This window comes from Leptonychotes weddellii, chromosome 8 (genome assembly GCF_054177405.1).
Source record: "Leptonychotes weddellii isolate Sample4059 chromosome 8, ASM5417740v2, whole genome shotgun sequence".
Lineage (NCBI taxonomy): Eukaryota > Metazoa > Chordata > Mammalia > Carnivora > Phocidae > Leptonychotes > Leptonychotes weddellii.
Window position 1 is genome coordinate 99,577,898 of NC_138376.1, and position 21,375 is coordinate 99,599,272.

The 21,375-nt window shown below is 42.1% G+C and overlaps 1 protein-coding gene across 4 annotated transcripts in view; it reads right to left on the reverse strand.

The window, feature by feature from the left end:
* ARHGAP18 (Rho GTPase activating protein 18) overlaps positions 1-21,375 on the reverse strand; it is a 122,996-nt gene that overhangs the window by 93,548 nt on the left and 8,073 nt on the right. Inside the window, exon 1 of one of the 4 annotated variants that reach the window (XM_081828986.1) lies at positions 953-1,389. The exons of the other annotated variants lie outside the window; for them this stretch is intronic. The gene's annotated coding sequence lies outside the window, so the exon portion shown is untranslated. Of the gene's footprint in view, positions 1-952; positions 1,390-21,375 lie in introns of those variants that run through there. 4 annotated transcript variants of the gene reach the window in all.

Genomic DNA, 21,375 nt, shown 5'->3' on the forward strand with positions numbered 1-21,375 from the left:
AATACAGACAAGCATGCATGACACAATTAGAGTGTTGCTTCTGAAAAGTTAATAGGATGATCGGAATTAAAATAAACTAGACTAGGCTTGCATTAAAAGTGTAGAATGTACACAATAAAAGGAGATTCTTTCTGAAAACAAAATTTAATGGTATAGTCCTCCTGACCCAGTTGCTTGCCATTTCACTTTTCTTCTCCTTACTGTATTAGTTACATGTAGTTGCCAATTACTACAAACCTGGTGGCTTAAAATTTATTCTCTCATAATTCTAGAAGCTAGATATTCAAGTTCAGGATCACTGGCACCAAGGTGACAATGAAGCTATCCTGCCTCCAGATCCACTCCTTGCCTTCTCCCTGTGCATCTGTTGGTAGCAGCATTCCCTTGCTCTTGGCTCTCACCTCGTTGACTTCAACTTCGGCCTGGCATTTTCACATGACGTCTGGGTGTGTCTGTGAAGTCACCCTCTGTCTTTTCCAAGGATGATGGTGATTGCATTTGGGGCCCAACTGGATAATCCGGGGTATCCTTCCATCTCAAAATCCTTGTTAATTGCATCTTCAAAAACTCCTTTTCCAAATAGGTAACATTTACATATTCTGAGAATTAGGACCTTAAATCTTTAGCAGCCATTATCATACTACCACACCCACATAGAAAGACAAAGAGAGAAAAAGGACGACGGGGAGAAAAACCAGCTTGACTAAACCAGAGCATTTACAATGTGTTCTGCTCCAAACACATCTAAAGAGTTCACCTGCTTCTATACAGGTCCTGAAATGCAAGGCTGTTTGCTCCTGTTATATCTGTGTACTTATGGTGAGAATTTAGTTAAATGAGATGGGAAAGGACCATACAGACTAAAAGTAATATTTACTATTTTTCTCTCTTCTGCCTCCTTAGTCATAACCTCAAGTATCTTTGCAAAACAGCTTCTGTAAGTTTTACTTACCCATTTCAGAACTCTGGCTTGTTTCTTTGCCATATTAAGTATGGGGAGAAAGAGCCCCAGAAAGTTCAGCAAGGCAGCCCAGCACAGGGCCGGTTCTTTGGAGTCTTTATAACCATAGTTCTGGCGGAACTCTGCAGCCAGAACTTCTCCAGTCTCTAGGATAAGAAAAGTGACATGGGCATTCACACTGGTGACATTCTAGTTATAGCCACTTTTCTCTAACTACAGAAGTCTTGGCTATAGATGCATAAGAAGGCTAAGGTCAGGGGTGCCTGGCTGGCTCAGTCGGTAGAACACGGGACTCTTGATCTTGGGGTCGTGAGTTCGAGCCCCATACTGGGGGTAGAGATTACTTTAAAAAGAAAAAAAAGTCTAAGGCCAAAATCATATGGACAAGAAGAGTGGTAGAGAGAAACCTCTAGATTTCCAGTAAAAAAAAAAAACAAAACATTTCCAGTCAAATCACTGAGGAGCCATTATGCCTTGTGTACTTTAACAATTACAATACTGGAGGCTAGACCAAATCTTTGCTTTCCTGACCAAACCATTTGACTAGAACAATAACACATATCAGTTTATTTATTTTTTATTTATTTATTTGACACAGAGAGAGAGAGCATAAGCAGGGGGAGTGGCAAGCAGGCAGAGGGAGAGGCAGGCTCTGTGCTGAGCAAGGAGCCCGATGTGGGACTCGATCCCAGGACCCCGGGATCATGACCTGAGCCGAAGGCAGACGTTTAATGACTGAGCCACCCAGGCGCCCAACACATACCAGTTTAATCCTGCCCTGCCCCATTATCTGGTCATCTAGATATGGAGAAATTCTGCTATTCTAGAATCCACTAAGCCAGTGATCCTTAGTTAAAATTCTTACTCAGAAGTATTTAATATTGTTAATATATGAGGTTGAACCCTAAAAATGAAAACATTTTGATGTAAAATATTTAACGTGAATCAATAATAGCCTATATACAAGCTCCATCAACTTTCTTCCCACTCCAGACCCGCATCAGTATATAAATTCAATTCTTAGCCTCTCAAGCAGGAATCAAGATACCCCCTCATATGCTATGACACCATTACAAATATATTTCCATTTTATTTAAGCTATTGACATTTTTTGCTTTTTCATAAACAGAATCAATAAAACACTTCATTATTGCATTGGCTTAAAATACAACAACAAGAAAGCAAATGCAAAATGAATAGTACACTAAAATCCACATACTACTCAAGGGTTATCTCACGGAGGGCAAGCACCATGGGAAAGTCCAAAGACATTAAAAAAAAAAAACAAAAAAACACTGAATTTCACTCTCTTGTTTTCTAAGAGTATGGTGAGCAATCTCACGGGTTCCATAATCTATACATAATACATGATCACTTATCAGCTTGCCTCAGATGGCAAATGTGACAGGCAGCTACCTAATGTGTGCACTGTGTCTCCTCCACTATCTCATCATGCACTATCCTTCCACTGCAGTGAAAAACCTACATTCTCTTATAGAACTCATCGTAACTTACTAAATTTAAAAATGCAACGATTGTGCCAATGGAACACACTGCAATTACAGAATCACAGAATTTTCTTTTAAAGATTTTATTTATTTATTTGACAGAGAGAGACACAGCGAAAGAGGGAACACAAGCAGGGGGAATGGGAGAGGGAGAAGCAGGCTTCCCGCGGAGCAGGGAGCCCAGTGCGGGGCTCGATCCCAGGACCCTGGGATCATGACCTGAGCTGAAGGCAGACGTTTAATGACTGAGCCACCCAGGCGCCCAGAATCACAGAGTTTTTAAAAAGCAGGGTCACTAGAGATCATATGAAAGCAGACATTGCATCAATCCATAACATACTTTCTAGACAAAAGTCCTTCTGTCCCTCCTCTCCCCTCCCCAGTTTTGGTTGAAGCAAGGCAAGGACAATATTGGTGTAAGTATGAAGGCATGCCAGGGTCACCAATGAGAGAACCTCAGCTTTGGAATATAAAACCACCTGTGCAATTTCTCTTTGCCAAGCCGGAATACGGATATGACCACTGAGGCACACTTGTCTCACTTCCATGTGGCCTCGGGCTACTTCCGTTTCTGGCCCAGTCCCCAAAGCAACAGATGAGGTCTTAGAACCAAACAGCAGCACAAGAGTAGTCAAACCAGATCTGCCACCAACAGGGTGCAAATGAAATCTCCTGGACAACTGGGTGTCACTATCTGTGGATAGCTGTGGAAACATGGATTGCTGACACTGGTGTTTAGAGAGTCAAATTCTTTCATATTTGGGTAACACATTAAGATGACACCTTAGGGATACAAAGAAGGATGATTATGCCCCCAAACAGTCATACAACCAGCAATCATGTACTGATTGTACAGAGCATGCCTCACATTAACGAGACGTAGAGATTCAGGGATAAAGAAAACACCATGTCTAATGCTACCATGGTTAATATTCTAGACAGATACAAGAAATGTATACATGTAGCTGAGAAGAAACAAGGGACCACACAATAAAACACAAAAAAGAATGTGGTGTTCTTGAAAAACTCGCTCACATAAAGCATTTTATCAAAGAAAACATACTCCTAATAACACATTTTCATCAAAGGACATAGCTTCATAATATTACTATCTCCTATTGTCTGTTCTATTTCTCCTTCTCCCACCTCTGCGTCTCCTTTCCTTTTTTCCTTACTCCTATGGTTTAAAGTAGTTATTCCCAGACTTACATACTCCAGGAAAAAAAAAAAATACTTTGGGGTAGAGGGAATCAACAGAGAGTTGCAAACTTTTTACTTGCCAAAGAACAGCATTTTTTTTAAATGAAAAACTGGATATCTATTTGCACTAGCTTCATCTCAGCAAAGACACTTGATCACATAAAAGAATGTGATCGCATTCATTTAAGTATAAGCCACCAATATCAGAGCCTTTCATATTTGATTAGAAGTGTGAATTATAGGGGCGCCTGGGTGGTGCAGTCGGTTAAGTGTCCAACTCTTGGTTTTAGATCAGGTCGTGATCTCAGGGTCATGGGTTCAGGCCCCGTATGGGGCTCTGTGCTCAGCACAGAGCCTGCTTAAGACTCTCTCTCCCTCTCCCTCGGCCCCTTCCCACCCCCCTCAAATAAATATGTAAATCTTTTAAAAAATAAAAAGAAGTGTAAATTATAGAGCAAGAAGATACCAAATAACAAACTGGAGGAGAGAAAAACTCTTAAGGGATCAAATATGTAATGAAGCACAGAGGCTGGAGATGACAAAGACTCTCCCTAGTTCACAATTTTCACTAGGGCCAGCCCAGTTAACCGTTAACAAAGTGATACAAAGAAGCAAGGTGAATCTGTGTGTGCATGGAGTAGATGAGGTGAAGGAGGACACCATCAAGAATCTTAAAAATGATGCTGGAAGAATTGGAAAGTAATACAGAGGTGTTACCATGGGAGGGTTAGAATGCGATGCTGAGAAAACAGTGGTGAGAAAATGACTTTTTAAAGTGTGGATTGAAAAGTGCAGAAGCAAGAGGCCAAGAAACAGGCATTGACAGCGTGAGACGGTGGAAGTACAGATTAGGGTTGGAGCAGCGGAAAAATAAAGTGCAGAGCTGAGAGATTGGGCATCGGGGGGTACATAACAAAGCTCAGTAAGGGGCTCCTTGAACAGGCTGGGGGAGAGAGGTGGCAGTGATGACTCAGATGTCACGAGTGGAGAAAAGGCAGGCCAGCAACAGGACTGCCAGTGACACAGAGGAAATAAGAGAGGAAATGATGCATAAGATAGCTAAGAGCCACTATAAATAGCTACATGTCTGTGGTCTCTCCAGCAAGAAGGCATGTGTGAAACAGTCTGCATTCTACACCTTGGTTAAAATATAACTGGGAGAATAACAATGTATTAATGACACAAATTGTTGCTTTCCACAAACTGTTGCTTTAGCATAGATGTCTAGGAATGTGCCCATGGGGGGCGGGACAGGGGGAGGGGATACCAAGGGAAAGTTAAGTTAAATAGTGCCTAGCCCTGGAGCAGTGGTATAAGGGAACTTTAATTTTCTTCTTTGCACTTTTATTTTTACAAATTTTCTCTAATGCGAACGCTATTTTGTTGGTAGAAGTTTTGGAATTTCATAACTATGTTAGAATGCTGTGTGTTCGTCTGTAAGTTTCATGGGCTCACATACACACACACGTGTCCACCTACTTTAGGTATCATAGAGCTTTTAGCACACTGGGAGCACTTCAAAACAGCACAAATACATCCACAGACGTTAATGTGGATCATCACGGTCTGCCATCTGGTGACTTTCACATACGCCACATATATCAGAAGTATGCAGACTGACCATACTTCAGCCACGTGAATCACAAAAGCCAAGAAATTTCAGCCCACTACGTAAGTTATTTAACCTAAAGCCTGACACTGCCAAGGACCAATGTCACAAAGAATTTTTCACTGAGATTTGTAAAAAATCCTTCTAGAATTGCAGAAGATCTCAGAATTTAAGATTTCCTAGTATTAAATAAGGCACTGCATGGTAATAAAGAATGGATACTTCCAAAGTAAATTGCGCAAATGCAAATGCAGTATGCAGGATCACTGAAACAGACAATGGTCATTAGTCCTCCCCCAAACTCCGCCCAAACTCCGTGGACTGTGGCCATGCAGCAGTCATTAAGACAAGAGACTCTGGGGATGCCTGGGTGGCTCAGTAGGTTAAGCGGCTGCCTTCGGCTCGGGTCATGATCCCAGGGTCCTGGGATTGAATCCCACATCGGGCTCCTTGCTCAGTGGGGAGCCTGCTTCTGCCTCTGCCTGCCACTCCCCCTGCTTGTCCTCTCACCCTCTCTCTTCAGCAATAAAAAAATAAAATCTTAAAAAAAAAAAGACAACAGACTCTGGAAACCAGACTGCCAGGGTTCTGAGGCCAACTCTATGACTTTCCTAGTGTGTTGCCTTGAACAAGTTTACCAACCTCTGTGCCTCGGTTTCCCCACCTGTAAACAGAGACTATGATTATACCTACTTTCATGATATTGTGAAACACACAGGAGTCAATGTTCATATACAGGACACTGTGAAGCACACAGTACAGTACTAGGGCAACTACGGGACACTGTACAGAGGTTAACTAATATTATTTTTTATCCTAAAGCAAGATGCTGAAAAAGCCTCAGCCTTCTCAAAAGTTATACTTAGATGCAACCAAAGACTGTGCAAATCATGTTGGTAACCATTTGATCGTTTTGCCATACTCAAAAATACAAAGTTGCTTTTTTTTCCTTCCCACTTCCTCTTATTTTCCCTCCTGACCTACATACAGAGATGAACATAGCTGATACTGGAGTTCCGCAAAAATAATGGCATCCCAAGAGTAAGAGGCTTACATGTTTTTTCCCCCTGCCAACTGCATCATGCTCCTTCCTGCTCAAGCCCTCCCCTAAGACACCAAGGAAAATTCTTTACTCAAAAATCCAGTGTGGTGATAATGACTTTTAAAATCAAAAGCAAGTTGACTCACTGTAAAAGAAAAAAGTCTGTATTAAGGGAAAATTAAATAAATATATATATTTACAAAAGGCTCTAAACTAGATCTCCCACCGTGCAACCCAGTCTCTAGGAACCCAAACTCTGATTATTTCAAGTCATTTGTCTGGATAAAAAATCTTTTCCCAGCTTGGCCACCCACTTGTGTACGAAGTGCCAGCACAAACTGAAATACGAACTTCCATGAGAGCCAACCCCCCCCCAACACACACACACACACACAGCCATGGTAAGCTGCTGTCCCCGTCAGCCCCGCTGTCATCTGCACTTGCCCTCTGCAGGCTGGGCTGCTCATCTCCTAGTGAGCCTGTCTTTTGCCAGCCATTCACACAAGCTGAGAATTCTATTTTTTATTATTAGGGAGCCCTAGAAAGCCCACCCCACCCCTCAGTCTGGGCAAATGACAGCAGCTTCTAGCCTAGCACACCACCAGTAAGATATTGGACCAGTTTCCCCGTTGGGTAAGCTGGCAAATGCCAGAGGCGTACCCAGAATTCCCTGGTCTCCGCACAGGGAACTAACTTCTTCCAAGTTCAGTCTTTTCCCTGGGATACTAAGAAAGCCAACCACCTGGATATTCCCACAAAATATGGGCTGAGGACTTCTAGAATCCTCAGATTTTCAACCCAGAAGTATTTATAACAAACTTCTGGCTTTCTCCAGATTCACATTGCTTTCAGAAGTCAGGGGAGCTGCCTTGTCAACTTTCACTGAATTATCTCCCTAAAAAACAAAACAAAAACATTTTTTTTTTAAAGATTTTATTTATTTACTTGAGAGCGAGCGAGAGAGAGAGCACAAGGCACGGGGGGCATGGAGGGGCAGAGGGAGAAACAAACTCCCTGATGAGCAGGGAGCCCAACATGGGTCTCGATCCCAGGACCTTGGGATCATGACCTGAGCCAAACGCAGACACTTAACCGACCAAGCCACCCAGGTGCCCCCAAAAAACCATTCTTTATAAACACACGGTTTCAACACTTCAAGATGTCAACCGGCTGCAAGTGCTAAGGAGGTAATATGCTCACTTGTTTGGGATCAGCTTCTATATACCACACCCTCAGGACTTGAAACTCTAGTTCGTGGGTCTCAGAGAAATTGTAAACTACCACAGTTTCCCACCTTCCATATTACTGTGAATGGCAGAAACTACAAATGTTAACTCTGGATCGGCAAGGGTCTGAGCATCTACTGACGCAGCGTGTGGCTGAAACCTCACTCCCAGAGAGTTAAGAAAGTGTTTCCTGCCTGTCTGGCGCTGACAAGCCATCTCTCTTTCCTTGAGCATCCAGTAGTATTCTCCAGGCCACCCCAAGCACAGGCTCAAACCCCACCAAAGTAGGCTGAGCCCAAGGATGCTTCTTTCATTCTCTTTTCTGAGCACGGAAGGAGGTAGACAAGCATTTTGTTCTAGGAAGGCAGACTTCACTACAGGAAATGAACTTCCAGGCAGCTACTTCTATTCATACGAAAAGTCACCCTTCCTTCTAACCTACATCTTTACCTGTGTTGACCATCTCATGTATGGTCATGTAGCTCATGGTGCTACATTCATACTAGGACAGGTGGAGGAGGCTCCCTCAGATAGCCTAAGTTCCTCAGGGACCAAACATGTTTCTTTTGCTGCAGTGAGTTTATGTGCTTTACCTAATTTAATCTTCATATCACCACTGAGGCACAGAGGCCAGCAACTTGTCCAAGGTCATATAACTAGGAAGTCATGGATTCAAGATATGAAACCATGCTGTCTCACACTCCAGAGCTCCCTCTTCACCACAGTGCCATTACATCATACCTGTCTCAGTTCAGTAGATCCAAGGATCCATGAGCAGTTGGGTATTCTGAAAAGTGGGAAGGTCACAAGCTAATACTGATTGAAAGAAATCCCAGTTCTTCAGTCAAGATCGAGCTTTAAGGCTTGCCACAAATTGGCCTCAACCTCCCCTTCCAGCCTTCCCTTCCACCTCTAAGTACCCTGTTCTCTAGCCAAATTATAAACCTCATAGAATCAACCCCCATCTGAATATTGGGGAGGAAAACTTCCTCTACCCTATGGTCCTTCTAGCAGGACTTAGAATCAAATTGACAGGAGACAGACTAATAGGAGAAAATCAAATTTAATAGGCGTATATACAGGGGATCCACACAGGCCTGAAAGTCTGAAGACAAATGGCAACAGGAAGCTTATAGGAGCTAAGGAGAGGAGTAGGGGCCTGAGGATACAAAGGGAGAAAGCTCATTAGCAGGAAGGTGACAGGAGATGTTTGGAAAAAACGAGGTTGCCCTATTATGCAGATGAGTTCCTTAGGTAAAGGGGAGTCTCCCTTAATAGCTCTCTTCCTGGTACAGGCTCTTCTTTCCAATGTAAATTTAGGCAGCTGACAGGGAGGCAGAGAGCTTTTCCTGCATCTACAGGGTTTGGGTTACTTTTTAGTAACTTTTTTCTTTTAAAGATTTTATTTGACAGAGAGAGAGATCGCGAGAGCAGGAACACAAGCATGGGAGTGGGAGAGGGAGAAGCAGGCTCCCTGCTGAGCAAGGAGACCGATGTGGGGCTTGATCCCAGGATCCTGAGATCATGACCTGAGCCGAAGGCAGACACTTAACAACTGAACCACCCAGGTGCCCCTGGGTTACTTTTAACTCAAAATAATCTTTATGCCAAAGCGTCCCATCTTGGGGCTACCTGCCCTTGGCCCCTACATGAACCTCCCTCTCCTCAGAATGCTCTTCCCCCGAAACCAAATCCTACCTAAACCACTCTAACAAGCACCCGTTCAACAAACTTCAAGGAGTTAGGACAGCACCGTTTGCTTGCTTGTTTGCTTGTCTTTCTTAAAGATGCCCCCTCGTTAACAACCTCTGCACTGGGTAATGAAAACAAATGTAGCCACTACCAGTGATGAGGATTCCATCTTTTGGAGATTCAGTAGACTGATTCTAAGTGCACTGCATCTCAATACTGTCCAATATAAAAAATCTCTCCTTTCTTTCTACCTCCTTGAGGATCTCAATGTCACAAGACCAAAAAAGAGGTAGATTCTAAGTACTTCTTTAACATTCAAAAACATATGTGCTGTTCTTCTTCTTTGTCTGGAATTTACGGAACAAGCAGAATCAGAGGGGCTAATGCTAAATTTCCCACTGCTGACCACTTCTCAGCCAGGCCTCTGAGGCCCCTTCAACAGCTTGAGGACGAACTCATCCATCTCTAGTCTAAAAGACGAGAAATCCGACAGCTGAAAGGCAAGGATTCTCCTCTCTCATGAAGATGGGAGCAGCCCCCAGGAAGCAGAAATGGAAAGGTAATGGTTTTGTATTTGAAAAACGTCTCCAGAGGACTTGGAGGAAAGACGCGGGAAGGATAATCCACGTGCACATTATTTTGCAGGAGATGCCCTTCAGGCACAGTTTCAGAAATCACTGGGAGTGTGAAGACAAAGCACATACATATAGACATCTTTCTGGTCCTCTCTGCCATCCCTCGGAAAAATCACATATGTTTCCACTGGCTTCTCATGGGGACTTGAGAAAACAGAATCCCTGGAAAAACAATTCTTGCTAGACCTCCCTCACCCCCGGCATCCCAGCCTTCAAATTTCCATTCTGAGTTCTGGAACTAGCAGAGGTTTGAATATTTAAGTCAACTTGTCATTTAAGTTTAAAAGGGGACTAGTTAATTTCTGTTTTTAAAATGATTACATAAATTGGGGCACCTGTCTGGCTCAGTTGGTAGAGCATGGGACTCTTGATCTCAGGGCTCCTGAGTTTAAGCCCCACATTGGGCTTAGAGCTTACTATAAACAAACAAACCAACCTAAATTTAAATTATGAATCTAATGCTAATAACCAGAAAACATGATTGCTTTGGCTAAACAGTCCATCTGTAACATTTTATTCATCATGAAATCAATACAAATTTCCTGCCCACGTAAATCCATATGTACGTGTGTATACAAAATGATTTGCATGGAAATTATAAGTGAAAATAAAGCAAATGACTTATTTATAAAGTACAAATATCATCCTCACATATGTGCAGTGTCTAAAGTGGCACATGCCATTAAAATGAATAAAACCACTGCTGAACTAAATACATGCTTACCAGACAGATTGCTACAAAGGAGACACATACTTAAAAAAGTCTTAAATATCTGACGTGGCTTACACCAAAATGGGAGATTTTTACCCTAGTCTCAAGTTATCTATCCCTACGTACAACATATTAATTCCCCAAATAGAAAATGATTCATGTTTCAAATATAATAAAACATGCTGACAAACCAGACAGTAAGGAAACAGTTGATCATTTACATTACTCTCAAGTACAATTTTAGAATCTGTAGATAAGGTTCATTTTCAAACAAATAATTAATACTGTCCCTGTTTACTTTTTATCTGAGATGTAATGCAAATAAAATATTAAATAGCATAAATTCACTTTGAAAATACTGATGCATGGGGAAGAGGATACATATCTACAGTTCTGCATTAGGTAGACTTGTAGCATTTACTATTCCTCTCAAAAAAGAAGGAAAACATTTCCTACTATGATTTCATACATGTCACAATTTAGAAGATTCATTAGGGATCAAATCAATCTTATATGCTTTCACAACATTTGGAAGTTTTCTTAAAACCTCCGAAACTGCAAAGTCACTTCAGTGCTGTCATCACTGACTCAATACAAACTACTTTTGAGTTATGGAAAAAAGATGCCAGTGGTATGCAAAAACATAGTGTAACAATCGCTTTGCACTTTCATCATCTGTGTATTGGACTCCATTTAAGCTGTTCTTTGATGAGTAATGTAAGGCCTGTTCTATTACTGCACAAAAGCCTCACAATTTAACAGGCTATTCAATCATGACTTTAGTTCACTAAGAAAAAATGGGGGGTGGAGGGGAGTAGCAGGGAGTACGTGAGGGGGAGGAAAGGCAGTGAATGACCCAGAAATGGTCACCTGCAGCACAAATACACCAACACTTTCCCTACCCCTGTTGATAAAGGACTGCCCAGACTTTGGCCTCAGCCCTTATCAGCTGAGGCCCTAGGAACCCTGGGGATTCCACTTAAAAGAGCCAGCAGATAGGGATGGGGGCAGGGAGACCTCGAATGAAGCAGACCCTTTGCTTTAGCCATCACTGGGAGATGATCTCTCTCCATCTTACAATGAATTTTGTGAACCTTCACATTTTGCTCAGTAAGCTAGTATTTCCTAATGAAATTCACCCTTTCCATAATTCCTTCAAGATGCTTGGATTATTGGGCTATTAGCCGGAAATCTGAAGACTGGCTTTCTCCAAGCTTTCAAGCTCACTGGCCAAGGGTTCCCAGAACAAAATCTAGTAAGAGACATTTTTCATCTCAGTGCTATCAATTAAAAAATAAAAGAAGGTACACCTGAACAGGTGCTTCCCTGGCCACATACCCAGGAAGCATAATTGAGGGGATGTGAACCCCCCCCCCCACAACAGCAGCAAACAAATGGTCTCTGGCAAATAGCTCATCCACGTAATCTCCCCCCCATAGTCTGTTTTCAGGTCCCCGAAAGGCTGCCAAGCGGCTACATACGTGCCTCCCTGTAGCCAAGAGCTCTGGCAACTTCTCTGCGCACCTGCCTGATGCTCCCATGGCTGGTCAGCCCACCGTGGCCTTCCTGGGTCCTTGGCCGCCCCTGCAGCTCACCTCCATTGCCTTGGGGGCCCCAGGCACAGACTCAGTGCTGACACTACCTGACACTCTCTAAGGTGACAGGGGCCACTGTCCCTCACTTCCACAACTGCTCTCCTCTTCTAGGCTCTGCCTACTTGCTTGTTTTTGACCCTGAAGCCCAGGCCCACCCCTCTTCCCTAGACTGAGACCACTGGGCCCACTGGCCTCACAGGAGGCTTTTTTGTCAATTTTGTTTTTATATCATGAAATGTTTTACTCTTTACAAAATACATGCTTCCTTCCTTCCTTCTCCCCAGGGAGGCAGGTTATCCAGGGGGCTAAGCTTGCCTCAGTCGGCCCCCTTCTCAAGACCACTCCATCATGCTTGGGCTCCTCAGCAGCACACAATTCACATCTTCCTTCCCCTCTCTGTCCTTCCTGCACGCGATCTGCACACTGGGCAGTTAGGTAAGACCGCCCCATGCAAACCATTTGCCTGGGTGCAGAGAAAGGATATGATGTCATGGAGCTTAAAAAGGCACAGAACGACAGTAGACAAATAGAAAAGCAGGCAGACATCCCCCAAAGAACTCTCCCTGGTAAAGCGACACAAGGATGGCATCCTAGGAAAGCGGGAGCACTTTGAGTGGACACAGAATTCTGTTTTTGCTAAGATTAGCAATTTGTGGCAGCGGGACATTTATGGGAACATGTCATGCAGGGACACCTTGGCCTGGAAATCAGCTATTTATAAAACAGGTCTAGGTTTAGGACCAAGAATAAGCCAGTCCCAAACCTTCAGCTTTCTTAGAAGTTTCAAATTACTTCGCCTACAAATGAGAAGCTCCAGAGAGGACTGTGGGGAGGTGATCATTTGGCTAATAGTTATAAGCTAAGAAAACCTATTTGCTATGAAAAATATCCATGGCTAAAAGATAGTTACAAGTATATGCTCCCCAGCCAGCCAACCCTCACTCACCACCTTCTTAAATATCTTCAGTAATTGAATCAAAAGTGCTTTTGAGACACCAAATAGGACATTTTATTTTGAGACTTTTGAGTCTGTGGTAGGTCAAGGCTTTAATGTCCTTGGAGCCCCTTGAAGTATTTGAATGCCTTGAATTGTTTCTTAGCAACTGTGAGAATTCCACACTTTCACAGCTAACGAGAAAGCTCATTTGGATTTCAGTGGAAATTTCTCACTCAACAGAAAGGGTCCTAAGACTATCTAGATGGTTGCAGAAGACCTACAGACAACATGGACTCACAGCTGTCTTACTGTCCTATTTCAAGGCTAAGGAAAAATTGATTATTCATCTTTTATAGAGAAATACAACCACCTAGGGGCGCTTGGGAGGCTCAGTCAGTTAAGCATCTGCCTTAGGCTCAGGTCATGATCTCGGGGTCCTGGGATCAAGCCCCACATCTGGCTCCTTGCTGAGCCTGCTTCTACCTCTCCCTCTGTGCACACTCTCTCGCTCTCTCTCAAATAAATAAATAAAAAATCTTTAAAAAAAAATTACAACCACCTAATGGCAAAGACAGTGGTGGTGGTGGTGTTGTTTTAAAAAAGCGTACCTTGAGGGCGCCTGGGTGGCTCAGTTGGTTAAACGACTGCCTTCAGCTCAGGTCATGATCCCAGGATGCTGGGATCAAGTCCCACATCAGGCTCCCGGCTCAGCGGGGAGCCTGCTTCTCCCTCTGACCCTCTCCCCTCTCATGCTGTTTCTCTCTCTCTCGAAGGAAGGAAGGAAGGAAGGAAGGAAGGAAGGAAGGAAGAAAAAAAAAAGGCATACCTTGGTACTGTGGTGTCACGCTGCTTCTGGGAGATTTCTCAATGCATCTGAAGACAGTTTCAAGTTTATAAATGCCCGCTGATGGAGAGAAAAAAGAACCACCCCCTCCCCCCATCCAGGGCTTTCTCCTCTACCCTATCTACAGGAACCTTCCCTTCCCCCATGAGCCCCTGTGGCTCCTACCACATCCCTGGCATGCCCAGACTGCTGTTTTAAAAGACCCAGACCAAGGCCTGCCATGGAAGACATCTTTCCCACGGAGGCCTCATGGTCATTCAGACACACATGCCTTAAGGGAGAAAAATGAGAACTGCACTTACTCTATGCCTCTCAGTAGAAAGACAATGACCAGGCTTCACATCGGAATTAGTCTGTGTACAAACTGTGTGATCTGAGACTAGTTAGTCCATATACATGAGCTGCCTTTTTTAAGAAAAGGATAGTAATTCTCACCTTATGAGGATTAAACAAATTCCATTTTAAAGGGCTTTGCACATACAGTACTCAATAAATATCTGTTTTTCTTTTCCTCTGTGATTTAATTTGCCCCAGTTACATGAATAGCTGACCACAAAATGCCAGGAGACACCTCAAGGCCACACAAAATTATTTACTAAATGGAAGAATTTAGTAAAACTATTTAGTCCTTCATTGCAGTAAAGGGTATCTTAGGGCCTGAAAGTAGTTAAAATGATCTCCCAAAGTGCCTATTTTATTACCAGTGAATTGCTTTGAATCTAGATTGGCACAACCTTATCTCAGTACCAAAATGAAAAGAGTTTTTACTATAAACAGGCACACAAACTACTAATCTGGTGTTCTACCGGAATTTAACTTCCTCTGTATATACTTCTAGAAACCACATTCAGTTTACAAAAGTTGGAGACAAGTAATTTCTATGAATGGCCAAGTGGTGAACACACGGACAGCAGCCTGCCCAGGTCCAAATCTCCCCCCCATCCCCCCACCCCCGCCCAGTACCAGCTACAGGACCTGAAGTAAGTTACTTTACCACTCCATGCCTTTATCACGTGTCAACTGGAGCTAAAGCCACCTACTGCTTGGGTCGTTAGGAGTCGTCAATGAATTAAGATAGCCTCTCTAACTCAATGGTAGTAGTAATCCTTACCTAAAGAAAACCAATGTTCTGCAAGGAAACACTAAGGTTGTCCTATTATTTTGAATGGAAAAAGCAACATATGAAGGTCCATCCAAGACCCTCAATCAGTTTTCTAAAATGTAACACACAGTAAAACCAATACATAATTAACAACCCATCATGTTAAACGGAAAATGCTTAAAAGGCTGTTCAATGAAGAACAAATGATCAGTAAGATTAAGTGCTGTTTCTAGGCAGTGATATAGCACATACCCTCTTCAGTGACACTGGGTATGTTTTTCAAGATGTCCACATCATACTACAAATGTAACTTGAGATATTTCTCCAAACATTTGTGTTTAAAATGACATATTGGGTTTGGAGGCATTCATATAAATTTTCCGTATCGACACATACACTAAGAAATGTTGTATTTAAAAACTTGTGTTCTGTGAAGCTTGGGTATTTAAAAAACAAGAAACCTTCTTACTATGGAAACGTGTTCACCAAGGAGAGATTCTACAGGGTATGACTGTGTTGGCAAAATGAATTGTGGCCAGCAGAAGAAGGGTGATTTAAACAAACCTCCTCCTCCTTCTCCCCTCCTACAAAAAAGCCCAAAATACATGACTAGTTCCAGAGATGCCTGGGTGGCTTAGTTGGTTAAGCGTCAGACTCTTGATCTCAGGGTCATGAGTTCAAGCCTTGCATTGGACTCCATGCTGGATGTAGAGCCTACTTAAAAAAAAAAAAAAAAATTCTATATTACTAATTCCAAAATATACAATTTTTAACATTTTTCCACATATAAAGAGATATCAATATTTTGAAATTTCACAAACTGTGTTCCCTAGAACACTGGTAATAAGTGTTGTGCAAAAGAGAAAGAACTTCTAGGTCAAATAAATTTGGAATATGCTTCTTGCTACAAATTTTTTAGGAATTCATAGTACATGCTAAGATATTATATGCTACAAGACATTCTATAGCAAACGTGGCTTACACCAAAATACTACCACCACAAACCCTTTTTATTTTTTTAAGGCTTTATTTATTTATTCATTTATTTAGAGAGAGAACATGAGTGGGGTGGGAGGGGCAGAGGGAGAGAGAGAATCCCTCCCGGCTCAATCCCACAACCCTGAGACCAGGACCTGAGCTGAAGTCAAGAGTCGGACGCCCAACCAACTGAGCCATGCAGGCACCCCTCCACAAACCCTTTCTAAATGGAACACCTAGTGTCAGTATTCCATACACAATTTCAGGAACAGAGAGCTAACGCTTTGACTTATTTATTGAAGAAATTTTGCTTTAAGCAGATTAACAAAGTATTAGTCTCTACTGAAATGTATAAAAAGCTATTAGAATGGGCTTTTCGTCTTAAGGACACCTAACAGGGACTCTGCTTTCAAGTTTCAAGCTGCAAAGTAAGCTGAAAAGGGATTAGGCTTTCTTTCATCTGAAAAATGGAGATGATACAATTTCAATCCATCATGTAGGGACGGGAAAACTGGTGAAAATGTATTTCTCCAAATGACCCTCAAATCTTAGGAATTCAGTGATCTGACAAATAAACCATTGCCATCATTTCTGTAGACCAGTAATTTGAATGTATGCAATAGGTTCTCCCCAAAACAGCAGCAGCCCTAACTGGGAGATACAAAGAATTTTTAAAGATATAGAAACATCTTCTAATCTTAAAGTACTGTTTCAAAAAATTTTTTCCTTAAGAGAAACACACTCCACCCCCTGAGTTCAGAGGGTGTCCTGGCCACTTACCTTCCTCCTTGCTTTGAAGAAAGTGTGGCAAGAGGCCAAAAATTTATATATACATGCTTAGCAATACATCAGTAAAGCAAAAGTTTCTAAACAGGAAAGGAAGTCCTACAGTGATGCTGTTTGGTTATGTTAAGGCTCAATGTTAGGAGTTATTGGACAGCCAAATGTAACTAACGTACTGGCAGCAGAAAAAACAAGTGGCTCCAACACCAGCAATTAATTTCTATAGAGCCTCTGGGAGGTTTTCCATATGTACAATGTGATCTCAAAAATATTATGTACTCCAAAACACTACATCTGAGCCCAACAGTCCCTTGGAGAAAATACCATTAGATGTAAACAAACAAGGGCCTTTGGCAACTCTGGAGCTATGGAAGAGAGAGAACACGTGCTTTATAAGGAGTAGCTCATTTCTCAGCACTACATTCTTCTCGAATTCAAATTCACTTGTGCCTAAAATCAAATCTAAATTTAGATCCTTTTTTGAAAATCGTATTTTTGAGAATCGAGCTTTTCTTTTTTTTTGATGGAAAAAAGAAAAGGCTATATAATAAATTGTTGTGCACACAACAAAATCTAACCCTTCCAAAATATCAAGTATCAGTCAGTTCACAAATATAGTTGAATTCCTATCACATACAGGGCACTGAATCCATCTAGTTCTTACTGTAAGAAAAATTAAGTCCCCATTTATGGCATTCACAGTCTATGAATACAACAAAATTCTCTAAAATAAACTTACCTAACAAAGCAAGGCAGAGGGATAAATACACATAGAATATGTATATACTAGTGGAGAATTTTAAAAAGTCAAGCTCCAGGGGACAGAGACTTCTGTATAAGAGTAGTAGGCAATAGGACGAAAAAGGCAGGGAGGGCCTGACAGAGAGAGACTGGAATGATAACGGAGTGGTTTATTGCCAAAGATGGCCTCCCCGGGTGCAAGCCAGTCCCCCACCAAGAGGTGAAGCGTATTCCTCCATGCTCTTGAATCAGAGTGGCCTAGGATTAATTGGCCAATAGAACACGGCCATGTGGCACTGAGTAATTTCTGAGACTAGGCCCTAAGAAGCCTGGCAGGTTCCCCCTTCATTTCTTGGAAGGCTAACTCCGGGTAAGCCAGCAAGAGTGTAGGAGGTCAGATAATCCTGCTAGCCCTGCCAGGAGAGGTGGCCCAGGCTAGTCATACGGGGAAGATGCACGCAAAGAAAATGACCCACCAGCCCGGGTACCAAACCTGTAAGTGAAGAAGCCTCTGGTGACCTCCACCCTCAGCCCACCCTGCTTGATAGACTTAAAATGCCTATTAAATTTATTTTAAGCCACTAAATTTTGAGGTGGCATATTACAGAGCAACAGATAACTGAAACCACCACCTTGACTTTTAGGATAGAGGTCACAAACTAGTGGTGCTTAAGTCAGATCCAACCTACAGGCAGGATTATGGGGGGGCTCAGTATTTTTTTAATTCTAGTTAAATTTTCTACCAAAATGCACATTTCTCTGAGGCCTGCACTTTCCAGTCATCCAATTCATTCATTTATTATATAACCTGCCAAACCTCTATTCTTTTCTTTTTTTTTTTAAGATTTTATTTATGTATTTATTTATTGAGCAGGGGGAGAGCAGAAAGAGAGGAACAAACAGACTCTGAGCTGAGGGCAGAGCCCGATGCGGGGCTTAATCCTACAACCCTGAGATCATGACCTGAGCCAAAATCAAGAGTTGGATGCTTAACCAACTCAGCCACCCAGGCATCCCCTTCTATTGAGTCTTAAGTATACAAACCTTACCTAAAAAATGCAGAGCAAAGGATTAACACACTTACATAATTACCTAAATACATCCAGTGTGGTAACATTGTGTGATTATGCTATAGTACAGAATGACTCAAACTGTTATAATTCAAGGGGCGCCTGGGTGGCTCAGTCATTAAGCGTCTGCCTTCGGCTCAGGTCATGATCCCAGGGTCCTGAGATCGAGCCCCGTATCGGGCTCCCTGCTCCTCGGGAAGCCTGCTTCTCCCTCTCCCACTCCCCCCTGCTTGTGTTCCCTACCTCACTGTGTCTCTGTCAAATAAATAAATAAAATCTTTAAAAAAAAAGTTATAATTCAAAATAATTTTGGTCTGCAAATACTAATATATATATATACACACCCACACACACTCATTTCCAATAATAAATTTTAAAAATTAACAGTGATTGGTTTCAAAACATAGAACACTATATAAATTTACTTTTACCTTGACCCAAATAACTTCTATCAGATGATGGGCCACACCTTTGACCGTATTATTTGGATCCGAGAGAAATAACAGACACACCCCTAGTAACTCTAGTAAAAACATTAATTATAGAATAAGTTGATCAAGTTACATGTTTCTAGACCACCTATAAATAGCCAAAGTTTCTTTCAACTTTCAGTTGCCAGCTTACCTTTTCTTACTCAAACCAAATCTCAATTATTCAACAATAAATTATTTTAAAGTTTTATACCTCATGCCAGGACTTCCTAAATATGATACTGAAAAAAATTATTTTAGAATCCATTTGAATTATATCAGAAGCTCCCTCAGAGCAGGAATTCTTACATTTATTTTATTCTAGGCTTATCATTTACACCCAAAAAAAGACCTTCACAGCTTAGTTAAAATACCTATTAAAAGTTTTTAAATAATTTAAAATTTAAGATAGATATTCCATATTAACATATCCTAATACCTTTCTAAGTTACCTGAATCTTTCTAGGTAAGATTTCAATTTTATGCTGCTTATCAATATCATTCCTATGATTTTCCTCAGAATACGGATGACATCTGATAGACAGTAGCATTCAGAGATAAACCAGATCTCTACAGCCCAGCCACCCAAACCCAAACATACTTGTTAATGAGACGCCAATATCCTCCCACGCAATTCCAATTTCTTTTTTTCTTTTTTTAAGATTTTATTTATTTGACAGAGAGAGACACAGCGAGAGAGGGAACACAAGCAGGGGGAGTGGGAGAGGGAGAAGCAGGCTTCCCGCAGAGCAGGGAGCCCGATGCGGGGCTCGATCCCAGGACCCTGGGACCATGACCTGAGCCGAAGGCAGACGCTGAACGGCTGAGCCACCCAAACACCCCTCCAATTTCATAAGAGCACAACGTTAAACCATTTCCCACTTAATCACATTTTCTTCTCACCTGATTCACCTAGGATCGCAAGTACATACATCAATTTCCACCTTCCTAACTCTTCCAAAATAAAGGACAAATGGAAACAAGTGAATAATCCCTAATGGAAGACAGGCACATGTGTAGGAGACAGGGAAAGTCTCTGTTGAGGGCATGCACAGAGCTCCTGTGGGCCTCGCAACACACACGGTACTAGAATAAGGCAAAACTACAAGCAGAAAAAAAAAATACAAAAAAAAAAAACCAACTCTCACTTCTCAATTCATGAAGGTCCTGAGAGGCACCAAGGAAACATGGAGCAATAACCTCCAACTTTGTTGAAGATTTTATTTGAGTTTGAAAAATGTATTTGGGAACCTGTTACTGGGAGCTCTGAACACATTTTCCCCATAGCAACAATGCTACAAATAAATAGCGTGTTGAGTTGTGTGGCTAGTGAAAAGAAATCTACTAAACTATAAAATGGCACAATTGGAGAATTTGCATACCTATGGAATTTAAACATAATTTATGCTATCGTTTTCCCACGGAAAACAGCTTCTGTATCCATCTCTCCCCTCCCGCCGGTTCACCCCCTCATTTCTTCCTCTAGTACCTCTACTTCCACCAAAAGTCCCCAGTCTCTTAGAGCTGGAGGCAAAACCACGTGCTCTTGTGAGCCTTTTGTAAGCAGAGCTGCAGAGTTTTTACCAATTTGAAATGCAGGTGCAGGGAGGGATTTGAGAATTGCTGAAGAGGACAGAGTTTCTGGCCTAAAGCCCAGGGCCCAGTAGGCATTTAAAGTAAATTTATTAGGTATAACACAGATGAAGAGAAAAATCAGCAGTATGGTTTTCAAATTTGTGCGCTAAATGGGAAAGGGGATGGGGCTCAGGACTCAGGGGGATCCCCCCAGATCTGTGCCACGGATATCATACCCTCCAGAGATCTGCTCCATGAAACATCACTTCCTTTTTTTTTTTTTTTTTTTTTAAGATTTATTTACTTACTGGAGAGAGAGAGAGCTAACGAGCATGTGGTGGAGAGGGGCAGAAGGTGGTGGAGAGGGGCAGAAGAAGATGGAGAGAGAAACTCAATCAGACTCCGTGCTGCTGAGCATGGAGTCCAACTCCAGGCTGGATCTCATGACCCTGAGATCATGACCAGAGCTGACACCAAGAGTCAGACGCTTATCTGACTGCACCAGCCAGGTGCCCCCTTCACTGCTTGGTTATGAAATCAACAGTTGTTCATAAAGCACATACATATATGTTAAGGGGGAAAAAAGTAAGAGGTATTCTTCCCTCAAATACTTTGCTTTAGTTAACAGTAACATACCAGTACATTTACCTGTAAGTATTCAAATAATGTGAAGTCAATTTGCTCTTTGAGCAACA